The sequence below is a fragment of the Castor canadensis genome, chromosome 11 (assembly GCF_047511655.1).
Source record: "Castor canadensis chromosome 11, mCasCan1.hap1v2, whole genome shotgun sequence".
NCBI lineage: Eukaryota > Metazoa > Chordata > Mammalia > Rodentia > Castoridae > Castor > Castor canadensis.
In genome coordinates this window covers 63,221,950-63,239,368 of record NC_133396.1, presented here as the reverse complement: position 1 = coordinate 63,239,368, position 17,419 = coordinate 63,221,950, and positions in this window count along the sequence as shown.

Sequence of the window (17,419 nt, the reverse complement as noted above, 5' to 3'; positions counted from 1 at the left end):
CCCCTCACTCACTCCAGGGTTTCTTGACCTCAGCACTAGTAACATTTTGAATGGAATAAGTCTTTGTTGTAAAGGGCTGTTGTAAGCACTGTAGGGTACCCAACAGGATCCTGGCTTCTATTCACCACATGCCAATAGCAACTCTCTCCCCCTCCAGTTGTGACAATGAAAAATCTCTCCAGACATTGCCAGATGTCCCCTGCAGGGCAAAACTTCCGGTGATTGAGAGCCACTGACTCCCTCTAATCTAGTTTCACTGTCCCCCTCACTGTCTAGGGCATGAAAAGTCTATCCCTGATCCTTCCTTCACTGCCTTAAATCTTTGCGCAGATGTACTTCTAAACCTGCTTCAAATTACAGCACGCCCACCTGACCCACCTTCTCCATACTGCCCTTTACTTTTCTCTACTGGGCTTTTCACTTTCTGACATGCTATGTAATTTACTAACTTACTTCTGTATTTTGTCTGTCTCTTCCCATCTCTAAGAATGTAAGCCCTGTGAGCATAGAGATGTTCACCTGTGGATCCCAGTACCTAGAACACATCTGGCACACAGACAGTGCACAATGAATGAATGAATGCATCAGGATGGATTTGTATATTGTTAGCTGCGAAGTGATATTTTTCCAGCATCATGTCCTACACAAACACATGGCATTTTTCCTTAAATATAATGAAGTTTTCTTTCATCTCCTTCCATAATTCTTTGTAGAACCCAGGGTCTCATATATGCTAGGCAAATATACCACTGAACCACATCCTGGGCCCTAGAATATTAAAATTTTTCTTACAAATGAGAAATTTGAAGGTTTTGGTAATAATTATTTGCTTAGCTTGATTTTAACTTTTCTATTGGTGGCTTTGGGAAGCTAAACTGACTGACTCATGGGAGTGGGGATGGGTTGCCACCAGAGGCCAGGCTAGACGGCTGGGTGAGCCTCAGGCCTGGTACCTAGAGGCCACTTGTGGGATCCTCTCCCCATCACCCAGCCCAGAGTTCTTCATTCACAGCCTCTCTTGGCTGATGAGACATCTAAGTGTGTCTATCTCCTGTTTCTCCCCGAGGTGGGGCATTGAAGAGGCATTGTTCAGGATGATCCTTTGAGGCCTCCCCAGAGACCCAAGGGCACCCACCCACCCCTGCAGGTCAGCCTCTGGGAAGGGGCTCCACTGGGGCTCCAAGGAGCTCCAGGCTACTTCCTGTAAGAAGTGATAGTCACCTAAGTTCTGCAGCCCAGGTGGCAAACAGGCTGTGGCAACCTTACCTGTCTTGACCTGCTCTCTAACCCTACAGGAAGAGCCATGCTGGGACCCCTCGCACTCTCAATGTCTTCCCTGTGTGGTCCACTGGAGTAGGGTGTTGGAGGAGAGAACTTTCTTGGCAGGTTCTGAAAGGACAGAGCAGGTCCCCTTTTCTTTCTGTTCCCCAGACTTTTCTGGATGGTCCCTTCTTGTCCAGTCCTGAAGTGGAGGAGTGGCTAAGAGAATGGAGACACATTCTCCTCTCCTCTGGCCTCTCCTCTGTAGGTTCAGGTCCTGGCCCAGGAAATGGGCACAACCACTCCAAGGCTCTGACTGCTCTCTCATGGCTGCCCTCCTCAGGATCCCCCTTCCTGCAGCCTCGATAAGGATGCCTATCAGGACCATGCTAGTCCAGTCCCACCCCAGGTAACCTTGACTGTGCCCAAGGTACACTCCTGAGGCCTGAACCTGTGACCTAATGTTACCCAGAGAAGGAGTGAGACCTTTACAAGAACTAAGCACCAAAATGATGATGGGGTCCCCTTCTCTTGGTAAGTCAACAGAAAATAAGATTGTGCTTGTGAGGCAAGACAAGGTCACTGACCACTGATGTGGAAAGTGCTGTGTGGCGTCCTGCCTGCCCCACCCCCTGTGGCCCTTCTCAGGGCCTGGAGACCCAGCAGGCAGCTCTGGGTGTTTTTGAGGCTTGGCAGGCCAGGCTTGCAGCCTGCAGGTCGGCTGGGAGCAGGCTCCAGCCCACTGCTGGGCTGTGGCAGCATCCCGTGGTTCACCACTTCACATTTATAGCTACAGAGCTTCTCAGTTTACTGACCCTGTGGTGGGAGGACTGGCTCTCTGGAAACCACTGCTGTGTTTTGTTGGGGGCTTGCCTGACTGCTGGCTGTAAAGGTAGGTTCAGAAGTTTTCTAGGATGGCAAGTCCCAGTCCCCAGTCTGGGACTTGTCCTGGACTTTTCCTAGAACCTTGCCGGGGCTGGAGGGAGCCACCAGTACATCGAGGGTCCTTGACGCCCTCACCTAATCTCGTACTCTGTTAGGAGCAGGAACTCTGCTTGAGGGCCCCCTGAAGTCAAGGGAGTAGATGAAGAGAAGTGAGAGCAGTGACAAAGAGCCTTTGGGCCCTAATGGTACCAGTCATTTGCCTTTTCTGAGCCACTGTCTCCTTTTCTGCTGCTAGGAGCCACCGGGCAAGGTGACCAGGCCTTTGAACTTTGATGAACACTTGAAACAATTTTAATGAAATAAGTAAACATGAAGATGATTTCTAAGCTACAAAGCTGCTGCTCTCAAGTCAGATTTCTTTCCTGCTGCTGGGTTTCACAAAGAGCCACCTATCAGAGCGGCCAGCCCTGTGGCTTCCCTGCCTCAGTGTGCCTCAGTGTGCCTCAGTTGGTCTTTTTAACAGGTGACACTCCCTCCAGCTGTGGAAGTCTGAGACTCAGGGGTTTGGGGAGGTGGGTGAGTCGTCTAAACACTGATGATGTGGTGAAGCCAAGACCAGGAAGGTAACCTGGGTTCCAAAGGCCCTGCTCTTTTCACTGCCTTGTGTGCCCTGTGTTACCTGCACCAGGCAGCTGCATCCTGCTGGCTTGGCAGACTTGGGAGCAGCCAGCCCTCCTGTGTACTTTGCTGTGAGCCTCCCACCTGTTCTTGGTCATTGAGGGGCACAGACATCACAGACTGATGTCCTGGATCCCTAACCTCCCTTCCTTATGGTCAGGCCTGGCTCTGACCTGCTCCTCACTGGCTCCTGGGTCAAGGAAAGAGGGAGTGAAGGAGTCTGGAGCCAGGAACAAGGCAGGGCTCTGGGATGTCTGGAAGCTTACACCCTACAATCAAGGGAAACCCCAGAGAACAAACAGGCCTGGGGAAGGAGGACAGGTAGGGCCATGATTACTGGGTGGGGTGCAGAAGGGCCCTGTGGGAGGGCAGGGCCCACCTTGAGGGGTAAGAAAGGATGGCTGTGACCTAAAAATGGAGCAGAGTGTCTTATAAATAGAACACCTATTGGGTGTGCTTCTGTTTAAAGGATTTATTTTTAGGATTCATTTCAGTATTCCTTTTCTTGGCAAACAGGCCCAGCAGGCCAGTATCTGATGGTTTCAGCCAAATGACGTGGGCAGCTGGCTGGTTCAGGTCATGGTGTCTTTTTTTTTTTTTTTTTCAGTACTGGGGTTTGAACTCACGGCTTACACCTTGAGCCACTCTACCAGCCCTTTTTTTTGTGAAAGGTATTTTCGAGATTGGGTCTTGTGAAACTATTTACCAGGTCTGGCTTTGAACTGAGATCCTCTGCCTCCTAAGTAGCTAGGATTACAAGTGTGAGCCACTGGTGCCCTGCTGCGTCATGGTGTCTTTAATATGAGTCTGAATCAGCATGTATGCATCTGAGAGAGATTATATGTGAGTGTGCACCTGTAGGAGTGTGTGTATGTGAGAGTTTATGAGTGTGTGTGTATCTTGTGTTTACAATTGCAAAGAGCAATTTGGTTCTACCTGATAGGATCCAGGTCTGTGCTGAGGGATGAGGTCACAGAGGAGAATCAGGCTCTGTCTCTGCCCTGGAGGACATACCTGAGCCGATGACCATCCTATGGGTTGTACAGGAAAGGACAAAGTTTACTCCATCCATGTGAGCCATGAAAGACTTCATAGTATGGACTCCAAGCAGAGTTTTGGAGACAGTTTTTCAGGTTTTCCTTTCTCTTACAAATAGTTATAAACACCTACAATGTGCATGCATTGACCTAGTAACAAAGGCAGGATGCAGGCCTGGCTTTGAGGAGCCAGCAGGAGGTGGCGGTGTTTATGGTGATAATATAATATTTTAAGGGTAGAAACAGGTGGGTATGTGTGCAAGGTGCATCAAGGAGGGAAGAGGAAACCATCTCTTTATGTGGGGACATGAAAGCAAGAGCCAGGTGCAGGGGAGCTGGCTGTGGCTTGGTGGAAGCAGGGAAGCAGTGAGCATCAGGAGAACTCGTGCCAGGAGACAAGTCGTGGATCAGGCTTCTATAGGCCTAAGTGCTTACAAAGCTGCCAGAGTGGGTGGAGGCAGCCAATAAGCAGTCAATGAGCAGCCGGGGTGGCCAGTTGCCTGCTTATGAGCTGTGTGGGAGTGTTTGGACAACTCACTTCCACATCTTGCCCCTTCACTTGTGAGGTGGGTGGCCTTGGGCCACCTACTTCACTTTTTTGAACTCCATGTCCCCATTTCTCAAGTGGAAATTGTGATGACACTAGTCAAACTTACCTGGCAGGGTTATGTGAGGAGTAAGTGAGAAGGGGTGTATGAAGTTGTTTGGACAGAGCCAGGTCCTGCAACTTATGGATGAATGAAGTTCTACCTCTTCCACAGGACTATGGGAGACTGGACCAGACCTGGAAGGGCCCTCTTGACTGGTGCCGGTGTTCCAGGTCTGTGAGCAGGGACCCAATTTCACCCTTGTAGAACCACAAGTCACAGTTGGTCACAGGGACTATCCATGTAAACCTGGCTCCTTCGTGTTTGACTTTTTTCCTTTCCCCCTCCTTCCCTTTCTCTCTTCTTCTGAACTATACCTCTTTGGGTTTAGTCTGTGACAACTGCTCTAAACTGCCAAGGCTTGGCCCATCCATGCCTGGGCCCAGGTCAGGACTGAGGGGATAGCAGCATTCATAGTCTTCTAGAAGACAGAGGCTCTGAGATGGTTCTGACCTAGGCTTGTTCCCAACATGGTGCTTACCTTGGTCTTCCAGGCTTCCAACTCAGACCAGAGCTGTGCTTAGACAACATCTTAGCATCTCAACTGCTCATAAACCATCAGTGGTTGTCTCAGAAACTTGGTGCTGACTTGGCCTTCTCGAAGGCTGCCCTGGGAGGGGCTCTGACAAGACGGGCCTTGTGAAAGCCCTGTTACCTGCCAGTGCTTGGCATCCAAAATAGAATCTTGAAGGGCAGCAAACCCTTTAATTCAATGTGTCCCAACAGTGGGTCGGTGTGGGGATAACTATGATCTGACCGGTCTTGAGCTGTAATTATGGAGTCAGAATAAAAAATTACAGGCATTGTGTGGGCTTGTTTTAAATATAATGTAATCTATACCCTCCTCTCTCTTATTTGCTAGATTTGAGGTGAAGTCTTTGGAGTTGGCGTAGGTTTTGCCTGACATGTAGCAGATATATAAAAAAAAAAAGAATGGCCCTTTCCCAGTGAAGAGGGCTTGGTGGGAGGCCTTCTTAAATCCTTAGTGTTCCTGATTGCCCCTGTCCACAGCCAAACAGTATGCATCTGTGCCAGTCCTCTGTTAATACACTATCTGTATGTTGTGTGTCCCCCCCACTGGCCTCTTTGTCTCCAATCTCCCCAAGCCAAGATGTTTCTAGTGGCAAAAACATCTTTGTAAAACTTGGTACTGATGCTTAATGGTACCTCTGTCTACAGGGTAAACTCCAAGTTCCTCCATGACTTACAGTAACTATAGAAAAGAGGTGAAGAAGGGCGCCTGGAGTCTGACTCATTAGAAGCAACCCTGGGATCCACCTCAGGTGAGCTGTGTGATTCTGGGCAGGTTACATATTCAGTGTGCTCTCCCCCTCCACCTGAGAACATGCCAGTACCTCTCACTAGTCAGAATGAGAAGTCATACTCCTAAACTGACCCTAGGTGAGCCTCTTTTCCTCTCCAAGCCTCCACTGACCCCATTATTAAAAGGAGGTAGTAGGCTGATTGACTTTCAAATCAGAAATGTTTTTAAAATGGTATTTCTTGGTGTAGTTGATGGTGTACATGAGGTGGGTATGTGTAAGTTCAACCTGGCTGGAAAGCAAAATAGAAGTAACATAGGGAGACTCTTAAAACATGTTTACACCCTACAAGTAGGACGCCAAGCAAAGGGAAAATTCAAATTGTGGACAAAGACTTATGTGTAAAGATGTTTACCTTAGAGTGTTTTGATATTTGTCAGTGCATAAATACCCAACAGGGAAAACAACAAACAACCATTAAGTGTCCAGCATTTGGGGAACAGTAAATAATTACAGCATGTCCAATCAAAAGACTATTGTGCAAACATATTTTTTATTGTTTTATTATTCATATGTGCATACAAGGCTTGGGTCATTTCTCCCTGCACCCCCACCCCCTCCCTTACCACCCTCAAATATATTTTTGAAAAATATTTTACTATATTGAAAATGCATTTATAATGTAAGCAAAGTAGATACAGAATAGTCTATGCTAGATTATATCAGTTACAATCAAAATAAAGATGACTGTGGAAAAAGTTGAGCTGGAAATCTCACAGCAGTTACATTTGGTGAATGGACAGGGGTTGATATTTTCTTCTTTATAGTCTTCTGTATTTCCTAAACATGCAGGTGTGCACACCTGCTTAATAACTTTTTAAAAAACTGAATGTAGCCGGGCGTTGGTGGCTCACGCCCGTCATCCTAGCTACTCAAGAGGTAGAGATCAGGAGGATCATGATTTGAAGCCAGCCCTGGCAAATAGTTCGTGAGACCCCATCTCAAAAAAAACTCATCACAAAAAAAGGACGGGCAGAGTGGCTCAAGGTATAGACCCTGATTTCAAACCCCAGTACTGAAAAAACAAAAAACAAAAAAAACCCCTGAATGTTAAAAAGTTAAATAAAATGAGAGAACTCAAGGTTTGAGTTCTCTTTTGATTTTCAAGTCTATATAATATAGTTGATGCTCTGGGGCCATTCGCAGGGTGTGAAACTCAGCAAATCTGCCGAAACCCAGACTCTCCAGACCAACCTACCTCAGACACCAGCAGTAACTGGGAAGCTCACCTGCACCTGCAGTCTTCCCTCAGGTCAGCTGCCTTTCTAAATCTTTGTGAAATTCCCCCAATACCGCTGAAAGGTGGGCAGTGTGAGAGCCCTGCTCTGGTCTTCTATCTGGGGCCAACTGGGTTTTCTGCTTGAGAGGTGAGCTCTGCTATTCAGGTGAGGGGATCAGTAGAGCAGCAGGCAGGCAGAGCCACAGTCACCTTGGTGGGCCTCTCTGCTGTCCACACCTCTGGACTTCAGGGATCCCACTTACTGACTGTTTCAGACTACATATTCCCAACTGCCCAGGCCAGTTGCCTTGAGGTGGGGCACTGAGGCTATAGTGAAGAACAGCTTGGTACTTTGAGCTATTTCTCAGAACTGACCTAGTAGGTTAGCTGAGGTAAAGCTACCTGGAAAGATAAAAAGGACTCTTGTTGAGATCCTGGTGGAAAGAAAGGTACCATGTGAATTCTGAGATGTAGTTCCCCAGGGAGGCAGTCCTTGGAGGCCAGAGTCTAGGGCCTCCTACCCAGAGCCCTGTACCCAGGGTCAAGCGAGCAGCTTGTCAGAGCTTGACTGGGACGTCCATCAACTAGCCACATGCCTGACAAGTTAGAACCCAGAGAAGGAGCTGAGAGACAGAGACAGAAAGGCTTAAGAAAGAGCGCTAGAATGACAGTCAGCCAGGGAGACAGAAGTGTGGGGAGGCACAGTTTAGAAACAGTGGCTGGAGGCAGTGGGAGGCCATCACCAAGAGTGCCTACAGATGGGCTGCCCTCACTACAATCAGGAAGATGCAAATTAGAGGAACCCTGATGTGGCATTTTACACCTACTAAATTAGCAAACATTAGCAAAATTGTAACAGTTTCATGCTGTTGAGAGTGTAGTGAAGCCAGCTGAAACACATTGCTAGTGGTAGTGTAAATTAGCACAGCCTTTTAGGGAAGAAATTGAGCAATAAGGTTCCAGTGCTGTTAAAATGCTCACACCTTTTTATGTGATAATTCCACTCCTGGGAATGTGTGGCAAGGAAGTAATTCAACATAGCGATAAAAGGTTTGTACATAAAGTCAGTGGCTGTATCTATCTACTGCTGCCAATGGGCTAGAGTATGCCTCTAAGAATTTTTTTCGTAGGAATATGAAGGCTATATAATAACATTTGAGGGTTCTTGTGTGAAAATAATCAGGAAAAAAAAAGCATCTGTGCATTACAATTAATAAGTACATAAAATAGCTGCCTGGAAGCTCAAGGCGGCCCCACCCTTGTTGATAAAAAGTCTTGATTCCCAGCTGCCCATCCAGACACTTCATGTTGAGGGGCCTGCCCTGCCACTCCCTGTCTGGAACTGCCCAACCATGAAGCCTAATCCGCAGACCTCAAATGGGTGGGGAGATGGCCTAAGCCATAAGCTGCCTACCTGGCCAGCTTATGCAGGTGATCCAGGGGATTTGGAGGAGTGCTGGCTGAGTCACATCTGCTGTTGTATGACTCTGATGTCATACCTCCAGAGGCCAAACCAGAAAAGAAAAGGAAAGGTGAAGTTGGGTCTTCATTTAAGAAAAGGGAAACAAAATGGTTTTGCAGGTTTTGAAGTGTCTCGCTATTTGCAAGCACAGCAATCTGTTTAAGTCAGCTCCTGGTGGACTTTTGGACTCCCTGCTGGAGCATGGGGGGTAAGGGTGGGGAGATGGAGGACAGATTGAAGGCATAGAAAAGCATTGAAGGCATCTGGATGATACCCCTCCAAGTCTGCCCCAATCTAACAGGAGGCACAATCTGACTCTGAGCTGGGATCATCCAGTTCTGCATCTTCCCCCAGCCCTGGTGCCCATCACAGTAGCTGGCAATCAGTAGGGATTCAGTAAACCGTGGGTGAATGAAAAGGCAGGGGACCAGGCCATACGAATGAGTGTAGACAAGTGCCTCTTTATTCAAAGCCTGTTTAGCTTTTCAAATGTGCCTCAGCATGTTCTGGGGAAGCAAGACCATTGCTTGCCCTGTTTTCTGCCACAGATGCCCTGCCATACAGAGCCAGGAACAGTCAGTGACCATGCTACGCCCAGACAAGCCACCCTTATTCACTCACTCCACAGACCACTACTGAACACAAAAAGGCTTTATGATAGTCCTTGCCCTTGATGTGCTTTCAGTCTCATGGGAGAGACAGGAGTAAACAGCAAGAATAACTCAGAGCAATCACTGTAAGAAGGGTGCTGCAAAAAGTGGTAGAAAGGTGGGCAGGGAGTGGGCTTGAGGTGGAAGACTCTGCAAAGCAACTCTGGGAGGTAGAAATGGAGTAAGGTTTGAGGACAGGCAAGAGTTTACCTGACACAGGAACATGGGAGGCCCAGGGGAAAACGTGAGTCCACTTTGACCTCCCCCAGCTCCTTGTCCTTGAACTCACCAATGGCCTTGACAGTGCCAGTGGCCCAGGCTGGAGCAGAGGTCAGTAGCAGTCTTGGTCGATATCTAAACTCCTGAGGCCCTGAAATTCATTCACTCACTCACGTGCTCATTCCTTAGTTACTTAACTGCTCACCTGCTCTGTGTCAGGTACTGGTACAGGTGAGGACACAGTGGTGAAAAGTTAAAAAGCCCTTTGCCTCCAATGGGGAAACATAAGCAAAAAGCAATTATGACATGAATAAATGATATAAATGCACATTGTGATAAGTGCTATGGAGAAATATAAAATAGAAGTTAGGAGAAAGAATGATGAATATGGGAAAACTGGGGAGACTATTTAATCAGGTGAAGTATTTAATTATTGGCAAAGCTGTATTTGACCCCTAAATGATGTGAAAAGAAAGACCACTCCAAAATCTAAGGAAGCGCATTTGGCAAATGCAAAAGCCCCAAAGAAGGAATAAACTTGGAAAGTTTAAGATTAGTAAATACAAAGGCCAGGAGGTGGGTGTGTTAGCCTTCTATCATTAAAATACTTTAAAATTTAACTTGTAAAGAGAAAAGGGGCTGTTTTGGCTTGTGGTTTTAGAGGTTCTAGGCAATACCCATGCAGACCTATTGCTTTTAGGCCTGTGGTGAGTTTGCCTGATGGTAATAGCAGGGAGGGCACAGTCAACAGTGCCACCTTAGGAACCAGGCCTTTACCACCCACCGCTCTACAGCTGTAGGAAGGGAGGAAGGAGGAAGGTGGTAGAAGATGAGTACAGAGGCAGCAGGAAGCCAGGTCTGGGGTCCTGGGAATCCCAGCATCCTGCATCACAGCTGGGCTCCAGCCTTATGTTCCAGGTCTCAGGACTGCACAGTGGTATGCTTGACTGGATATAGGTTGTGGGTCACACTCTCATCCAGAAGTGCCTGTTAGGGTGGGGGCGAGGGCCAGGGGGAAAAATTACCCAAACAATGTACGCACATGTGAATAAATGAATAAAAAAAAAAAGAGTCAGAAGTGCCTGTTGGATCACACGAGGAAAACAGACAAGCCTCACCTGGTTTGCTACCCTCAGAGGAACTCCAGTTTCTGTGATGTCACCAACTCCCATCCCTGTTCTTTCAGGGAGTGCTAGTGGAGACATGAGGGAACCAGGTGGTACTGAATGTGCTCTTCAGGAGTGAGCACTAGCAACGTAAGGCCAGAGTACTGAGTGCCTAGAGGAACTGACAATATCTGACATGATGTGTCAGGCTAGGCACAGTGTGTAAAGGAAGGCATGACAATGTGACTTTAAAACATCATTTTCTGTTTTGTTTGGGTTTATTTTTGGTGACACTGGGGTTTTGAACTCAGGGTCTTACGTTTGCTAGCATTTGAAAGCATTTTGGAGATGGATCAAAGGAAACCAGGAAGAGATATGACAAAACCTTGAGTTAGGACAATGGCTTTGGGTCTGGTTTCAAGAGATAAAGTGGACAGATCCATTGAGTTGACTTGTGGGTAGGTGGGGGTAATTATGGAAAAGAAGCCAAAGGTAACAGAGGTTTCTCCCAAGTGGCTGGCCAGCTGGTGCTACTGACAGCAAGCAAGCAGAGGTGGCAGGAATATGCCTGAAGTATGGCAGGGAGTCAGGGATGAGAGGCAGATGTCTTGGACCCTTTGACTAGAAAATGGATCTAGTTCCTACAGGACAAGGCCATGGAGATCTGGTGCTCAGGAGTGAGGTCTGGACTGGAGGGACATCAGTAACCAGGCAGCAGCTAACACTGTGAGTGGTGGGTAGAGTGCAAAATGAGAGGAAGACCGAAGACAGAATTCTGGAGCCATCTTTAGGGTTTGGGCAGGGAGGAGAGGACATAGTGAGAGGAGATGGGGGGTCAGAGTGTTCAGGCTCATGAAAACCAATACAAGAGGAAGTTTTTTTGTTTGGGGGAATACTGGGGTTTGAACTCAGGGTCTTGTGCTTGCTAGACAGGTGTTCTACCACTTGAGCCATTCTCCCAGCTGGGAGGAGTTTTTGAGGAAGAAATTGTCCCCAATGTCAAATGCTGCAGGGAGCGTTAGGGAGTACAGGGACTGAGAAAAGGTCAGTGGATTTGACCAGCAGGAAGAAATGTCAACAGGAAGAGAAGAAAGATTTGGGGAGGGACAGACTCAGGATGGGAAAGCTTAAGCAAGGAGTACAGATGGCTCTTTGAAGGCTGGGAGAGAGCAATCTAAGATGAGCTATGGCTTAGGGGTGGGTGGGTGAGCAAGAGGCACAGAAAAGGGTATATTGGCTTGAGCAGAGAGCCGATAACATCCTTTTTTGCTGACCTAGGTGAGGGAGCAGGGCTGAGAAAGGCCAAAGACTCTGGAGAGGGAAGTGTGAGCCTGAGACTCCCCTGCTTCCTTACCCCTTCCTCCAACCTCAGGGTGTCTGTGGCCTCTAGACATCCTGTGTGATACCAACCTAAATTCCCACTGTCTATTCCTGCTGATCAGAGACAGATGTTCAACACTGTGAGGTAGGCAGCTGCCAAGCCTTCACAGGACTGGCTCACCTGTTAGAAAAGTTTTCCTTGTGGGTTTTACACTGATGGGGTATAGCGTTGGGTTTGCATCTCCTGCTAACAGTGGTGAGAGAGAAGCTCCAAATTTTGCACATTTTATCAAATTATTCACAAACATCTCTTTTTTTAATTTTCAGTGGAACTGGGGTTTGAGCTTGGAACTTTGCAAAGTGGACACTCTATCTCTTGAATCACACCTCCAGTCCATTCTGTTGTGGTTATTTTTGGAGATGGGGGTCTTGAGAACTATTTGCCTGGGCTGGCCTCCAATGGTGATCCTCCCAATCTCAGCCTCCCCTATAGCTAGGATTACAGGTGTGAGCCACCAGTGCCTGGCTTCTCAGCATCGGGCTTTTGGTGGGGTTGGCTGAACTGCTTCCTAGATCCATCTGTAGATTTAAGACTTTATTATAAATACATTTTGAAAACTCCTCCTTTTTTTCTGAGCCCAAATATGTCTTCTATGGCTTTTTACCCTTTGATTCTACCTCTGCTCTTGAGGCCACCCCTGATAAAGAAATCCCTTCAGATAGCAGGATGAAGCAGTGTCCACTGGCCTCCTCTTTCAGATGTGACCCCTCTTTTCAGATGATGACCTCCAGTGTTTCTGCTGAGGGCCCTGCACCCTGACTGACCTTAGCAGGGGATAAAACGGACTAGGCATCTGCTCCTCTTACACCACAGCAGCTGGTGGCTAAGAGCACAAGTCTAGAATAGCCTGCCAGGGTCTGGGTTCTGGTTCTGCTTCTTCCTGGCCAGAACACTGGGCAAGGCTCTTGACCTCTTGCCCCTTAGGGTCCTAACCTACCTTACCCAGACATGAGGAAGGTATAAATTCTGAGAACACAGTGCTTCCAACAGTACCTGGGAAAGAGTGAGTACTCAGTGCCTGCTCACCGCTCTTAGCGTCCAAGCTCCTCCAGGAAGGGAATGATGAGATGTCCCTCCAGAGCGGGAGGACAGGGAAGTCCTCCCTGAAGCCATGTGGGCATGTTCCATGAAGATGCCTTGATTTTCCAGGACGAATATGGCTATGGCCCTATCCTGAATCAGAGTTCTGTTTGAGAATGCATTCCAAGGCATTTGGAAAAATCTAGAGACATGAATCAAACCTGGGGATGGAGACTGGCACATGACTGAGGCAGTGACTGGAGCTCCAGGGCGCTGGGCTGTTTTGCTCAGAAGCTGTCACCTTGATAAAGTGAGAGCACACAAGGGAGGGGTGAGGATAGGTAAGACACCCAAAAACCTAGATAGCATTTGTTGCCCTCAACGCAGAGAAAGTAAAGCAGATACTTTAAAGTGACTGAGACCAATAGGAGAAGGGGACCAGGAACTAGAGAAAAGGTTAGATCAAGAAGAATTAACCTAGAAGGTAACACACATGCATAGGAAATCAATGTGAGTCAATTCCCTGAATAGCTATCCTTATCTCAACCAGCAAAAACCCTTGTTCCTTCCTACTATTGCTTATACTTTCTCTACAACAAAATTAGAGATAAGGGCAAAATAGTTTCTGCTGGGTAGCCAGGGGGTGGGGGGGAGGGGGAGGGGACGGGGTGGGGGGGGTAAGGGAGGAGGTGGGGGAAGGGGAGAGAAATGACCCAAACATTGTATATACATATGAATAAAATAAAATAAAAAAGAAGAAGCTGTCACCTTGGAGGCTGGATTTTCTGTTGACAACCCCAGGTTTCCGTCCTGCTTGGCACTTACCTGTGTTTTCTGCTTTTCCCATCCTTCTCTACTGGGCGAGGATTGGCTGACCTCTGCTGTCTGTTGACTGTCATAGCACAAAGTTAAAGATGACCAGGGTCTTGGAGGCACTAGTAGGGAGACACCTGAGAGATGTACTTTTCTCCAACTTTTTTTATACTTGAACTTGGGAGCTCACACTTGCTAGGCAAGTGCTCTATTACTTGACCAACACCTCCTGTCCTTTTGCTTTTGGTGTTTTTACACATGGTTTTTGCCCAGGCCAACTTCCTGGCCTCAGACCTCAATCCTACTTTTGCCTTCCCAGTAGCTGGGGTTACAGGCAAGATTTATCACATCCAGCGGTTTTTCCCCCAGTTCTGGGGATTGAACTCAGAGCCTTTTGTTTGCTAAGCAAGCACTCTACCACTTGAGCCACACCCCCCAACCTAATTTATTTTAGAGACAGAGTTTTGCTGACTTTTTGTCCAGGTTGGCCTCAGGCTATGATCCCCCTATCTCCACCTCCCAGTAGCTGGGATTACAGAAGTGAACCACCATATCTGGCCCTCCAATGTTGATAGTGACTCTAAATAAGAAATACATTTTACCCTATGGTACTATATACAAAAGTTTCAGGAACAATTTTTTTTTCAATTTTTACCTTTACTATGAATGAACACCCTGATATTTTCCATTTTTTCTTCTCAATAAGAAAAATGCTAGCTGCAATCCACTAAATTGATGTCACTTTCCCAGATTTTCCTGAAGCTTGAAAATACCAATTAAGTGTGTTAAGTGAGTATAATATCTTCCCAAACTTTGGTCAGTATGTACCATGCCACTTTCAAATCTTTAGTCTCACTCAAGGGCAATTGTTCATGGAATTAGAATATATTTTCTTTAAATCAGCTCACTTAAACATTTTTAAATTGGGTGCCAGTAGATCACAAAGTGTGAGCCTGTAATCCTAGCTACTAAAGAGGCAGGGTTGGGGAGAATCAGGGTTTGAAGTCAGCCCAGGCTGACTAGTGCAGGCTGGCCTCAGTCCTTCTGCCTCAGCCTCCTAAATCCTGGGATTATAGGCATGCACCATCACACCTAGCTCGGTATTTTTTGTTTGAGGAGAGGATAATAATATCTTTATGAAGAATAGCTGCATTGTGTTAGAACAAATGGGGGAGGGTATTGAAATTTAAATATAAATGCTGATTAACCTATAGGACTAACTATGGCAGTGAGGTTTTGCCCCTTGGCTTCCTTCTATGACTTCAATCCTCCTTCTGTACTCAACTTTGCCTACTAGCTCCATGTTGAGGTGTGCCAACAGGGGGTGCTGGAGGAGCACTTAAATCTGGAGGAGAAGAGAGCATTTGGACTGTGGCCAGCCTGCACTACATTAGGCAGATTGTGAGGCAGGGAAAGGGCGGGGCGGAGGGGTGGGGGGGTGGGGGAGAAGGTTCTAATAGTTACTGTATCTTTCTCTGGGAATCCTTTCACCTTCCTGAGTTGAGAAGATATAGCTGGGAATGCAGAGAAGTCAACACAGCTAGAATTAACAGGACAGCATACTGAAAACAACAGAAAAGGACCCTAGAGAGAAGCAAAGGTTCCCATCAAGTTTACAGCTGAGTGCTAATGGGTGCCTGGGTGTGAGAAAACTATTCAAGGGCAGAAAAACTACCATCTGAAGCCGAGGAATATCTCCCAAAACTCACACACACTGAGAGCAGGGCTTGTTCCACCTGCCGGGGTGGAAAACCTCATAACTCAGGGGTAGCAAGGAGAGTACTGAGTTTTTGCCTCAGTAGTAAAAAAACATTAACCCTTCATTTAACCTGATTCTGGACCCAACAAACAGCTTAAAATCAAGACCCAAAGAGATCAAACTGCTTGCAAGTAACTTAAAGGTTATAAGAGGTAACTTAAAGGTTACCAGAACAAAGTTCAAAAATATTGATAAGAATACAAAAGTACTGAACATTCAATAAAGTTAAAATTTACAGTGTCTTGACATTGAACAAAAATAGCTAGGAAAGAAACAAAAAACTATAACAGACCTATAATTGACAACCATGGGGAAGGTGAGAAAGGAAAAACATTTTTGAATTGTATTAAAATTCTGAAAAGTGCAATGAACCCCAAACACAAGAAACATGAATTATGCCAAGACACATCCTAAACCAAGTGCTTCAACCATTGATAAAAAGAAAATCCTGAAAGAAGCTTCATACAGAGGAACAAAGGCTACAGCTGATTTTTTTGTTAGAAGTAATGCAAGTCAAGATAGTGAAGCAACATCTTTAAAGTTCTTAAAGAAAAAAAAAAGATCAACCCTGCAAAAACACATTTCAAATGTTCTACTTCATAACCCTAATGAGAAAAGGACTTAAGAAGTGATTTCTGAGAGCCTTTGGGGACTTACTCTAAGTTCTGTGGTCGGTGATGCGCTCAAGATGAAAAGAACAAGGTTACCTCTGAGAATCTGAAAGAACTACTGAAGATCACATGAAAGAAGTATCATACTTGTAAGCAAGGTGTGGAAAATACTACAGATTGGCTCACTCAATACCAATCCCTAACCTTTCCTTTTTTTCTTCTACCATAGAGGCTAGCAAGATTCCCTTGCAGCTAAGGTAACCATTATGACTCAGATCTAGACAGTGAGATTCAAACAGAAGTCCCCAGGAGAGGTTTCTCTTACTCTGCTCCTTCCCTGTCCCTTCTGTCTGACTGGAAAGCAGGCAGGAGAACTGGAAGTACGAGAGTATCAGAAGGCAAAGCTAATGTACTAAAAGACGCTAAAGGAGAAAAATACACTGGACCCCAATGGCATTATTGGTGTGATATACCATGGGACTTACTGCTACTGCTGTGTGACACTTTGGGGCAGGTTTTCTGTTATGTACAGCCATGCAATTCTGACCATATATTTAGGGCAATGCTTGGAAACTTTTTTTTTGCAGTCCTGGGGCTTGAACTCAGGGCCTCATGTTCTCTAGCCAGGCATTCTACCACTGGAGCCACTCTGCCAGTCTTAGGGTGATTTTTGTAATGGAAGGAATTTGGACTGTTGGTAGGATAAGCAGATTAAAGATTATTTGACCCAGAAGAGGTTGGGTAGAGTATCCGGGACTTGGTTACTTGTATTGGCCATACTGAGATGGGAGCAACAGAAAGAATGTAGGGAAGGGAATTCTGGAAAAACCAGATAACTCGTACCAAGTACCTCATTGGTTGGACTCCTGGTCCGTCCCATGGCTTGTGTGGTCTGGGGAAATATTTCCAGGCAATATCATTTTTCATTTCAAGTATTTTCGACACAATGTACAGTAAATATGTATGCTCAATTTTGTAAGCTGTCCCCATCTTCTCAATGAGAGATTTTAAGGAGAATAAGAAGTGTTGACTTCTTCCTTAGAAGGATTTGTACTTAATTTTTCAAACTAACCTGGCAAGTCACAATTATTACCCAGTACAAAAAGAATCTGATGCATTATTAGACTGAGCTATTAAGGCTTTCCTGGCTGGGAATGGGGTGACACCCTTGCTCTTTATTCATTATTGTGCATGTGTGCTTAGCATATCAGAGATAAAACAGCACCATTTTTAAGAAAGGTCAGTGCCAGAGGGATGACACACAGTGTGAGTAAAACTCATTTATAAAATATAGCAGGCTCATTAACAATTATGACAAGCAGCCTTCTTTAACATACAGCATTATTTTTA